The 2,728-nt window shown below is 32.1% G+C and overlaps 1 pseudogene; it reads left to right on the plus strand.

Annotated features, from left to right (window-relative positions):
* The first annotated feature begins 1,298 nt into the window (after positions 1 to 1,298).
* The window catches only part of LOC106459832, a 44,646-nt pseudogene continuing 43,216 nt past the window's right edge, over positions 1,299 to 2,728 (plus strand).

The following is a 2,728-nucleotide window of genomic DNA, read 5'->3' on the forward strand; positions in this document are numbered from 1 at the left end:
TTGTTCATTTCCTAACCTTACTCATGTCTAATAATCTATTCTATGATAACACTAAGATATTCTAAAACGTATATATATATATATTGCTTACTTCGTTTTCAAGACGCAAATATTTTCTAGCTATTCGTTTGTTAACACACTAAAATGATTTAAGCTCTATACGGTGTGTGTGTGTTTTTAACGCTATCCAGCATATAGTTATCTGCTATATGTTACTTAACACGTGGATATACAATTATAGTATTTCTCGTTTATATACATAATTTTCATAATCTGTTGTCTCGTCTGAGGTATTCACTGGTGTCAGTTTCACGCATGTGGTGAACGCATATATTTAGTTCTGAATATGAAATTTGCATTTATGGCAAAGCTACTAGAGCTATCTGTCACCGTCCCTAATTTTCAACTACAGATCGAAGTAAAAACAGCACGTTAGCAGCACCTAAGAGATCGACTCTCACTCTTATAACTCTCCCAACGGATTCGAACCCGTCTCTGCTCGCTATCTAGCTACGAAAACGAGAACTCTACCACAGGAACAACCAGCACCATTTTTAGTTCTTGAACCACATTTTAGCTAAAATAAGAAGTAGTGGCATTCGTAAGAAACGTTTTGGGTGTTTAAACTGTTGAACAAAATTCAAATGAAACGTTAATTACGAAAAGCAATAATATCAAGTTGAATCATAAAAATGTTCCTCTATATTTTCTGCTATTCTCTACATAGAAAAATAAACTTTTAATCTAGATTTCTATAGTCAAATTCAACAATTCACGTTAAGACTACAACAATACTCTCTGATCATTGTGCCTTTTGCTTCTTCTTTTGCCATAACTATGCTTTTTTTACTCTCAGATTGGCCATTAATTTATTCTTGCGCCTACTTTTATTATTTGGAAATGTTCTGTATTGTTACATATGTTGTTGTTGTGTTTAATTTCTTGCAAAAGTAGCGGTAAAAACTTTCTGCACAATGATCAAATTCAAATAAACTACCGAAAGAAATAAGGCATTTGACAATATAAAAAGGTAATACTTGTAAACGCTTTAGGTATGTTTAAATAATAATAATATTCACACCTTATACTGAAACCATAAACTTTATTAAATATGTCCATAAGACAGTAGTTCACTTCATGAATAATAATTAGAACGTCATTTTATTGTGACAAAAAAGAATTACATCGAATCAAAACCGCCAAACAATTTTAACCAATCATAGCTCCCAAGCCCCTATCGTCTAACAAGTGTATTCGTTTGTAACTTAGCATAGTCACTGTGAGGGCGTAGCGTTCAGGCGCGTGTCCTGAAATTCTGACCTGCGCTTGCATTTACGTGATGTACAATGTCAGACACAGGCCAGAAGGCTCTTATGCTGTGTACGTGAGCACGTGGTCTCTGTAAGCGTAACCAGCAACTTTGGGGTAACTCTGTAAGGAAGAAATTAAGTGTGGCAGTCAGAAAACGTCCCGCACGCTCGTCCCACGGGTGACATCCTACTGACACGTGCTAGAGACACAACATTCGTTGTGTATTTCAAGTTATTATAGCTAATGGTAAGTTGTGTATTTCAATTTATTATAGCTAATGGTAAGTTGTGTATTTCAAGTTATTATAGCTAATGGTAAGTTATGTATTTCAAGTTATTATAGCTAATGGTAAGTTGTGTATTTCAAGTTATTATAGCTAATGGTAAGTTATATATTTCAAGTTATTATAGCTATTGGTAAGGACACATAATATTATTTTGCTTTTGTCAGATTTTTTTAATGTAACTGCTTCGAAGCTATTTGATGTCATGCTTTTAGTCCTTTTTAAATTTTAAAACCTTCAAAACAAAACATTAAACATTAACTAAGAGTAAATGGAACGTAATATTCTTCGATTGTTAAATGTTATCGTAATTTTTATTTGCTTCGATTTTCTTCAAAAGTAATAAGCATAAAAATACAGCTTAGACTCCTCCCGTGTTTAATCAAACCAAGCAGCATATTACCAACATTCGGAGGGCTTAATGCTACAGTGTAATAACATTAGTAGATAGAATTGTTGTGGGTTAATAAAAATGGTTTATGTAGTGAGAGAATGTTAATAATGTTCTACCAGTGGATCAAGAAACTGTAGTTAAAAAGTAAACCAGTATCATACTGAAAAATATAAGTAGCCCTCATTTGGCCCAGTGGTAAATTTGAATGTTTATAACACTAAAATTAATGTTTCGATCAACACGGTGGGCACAGCACAGATAACCCATCGTGTTTCTTTCCCCTTAAACCGAACAAACAAGCTTCAGTAAATAAAATATATAATACAATACTGAAATAGTATCGCTAGAAACTGATGCTGAAAATCATTTCAGTAATTAAAAATAGTGTAAAATAACTACTAAAGTAATATATTAGCTCCTAATTACTGAAAAAGTATGCGTTTAAGATGAACATTACTCAGAACGAAAATAAAGTTAAAAATTAAAGAAATTGTGGCACAAACCAAAATATGATTATATAAAAAGATGGACTATATATGTACATATATATATATATATGTTTGTTTTTTAAGAGCAAAGTCACCGTAGTGACTCGAATTCTGGATTTTACCTTTGTAAGTCGGTAAACTAACCGCTGTCCCACCGAGGGATATATGAAGACGTATATATATATATATATACGATATCTAAATATTATTATTAGGCAATAGTATTTAATAAAAAAATAATACTAGATAAAT

The sequence above is a fragment of the Limulus polyphemus genome, unplaced genomic scaffold (genome assembly GCF_000517525.1).
Source record: "Limulus polyphemus unplaced genomic scaffold, Limulus_polyphemus-2.1.2 Scaffold1, whole genome shotgun sequence".
Lineage (NCBI taxonomy): Eukaryota > Metazoa > Arthropoda > Merostomata > Xiphosura > Limulidae > Limulus > Limulus polyphemus.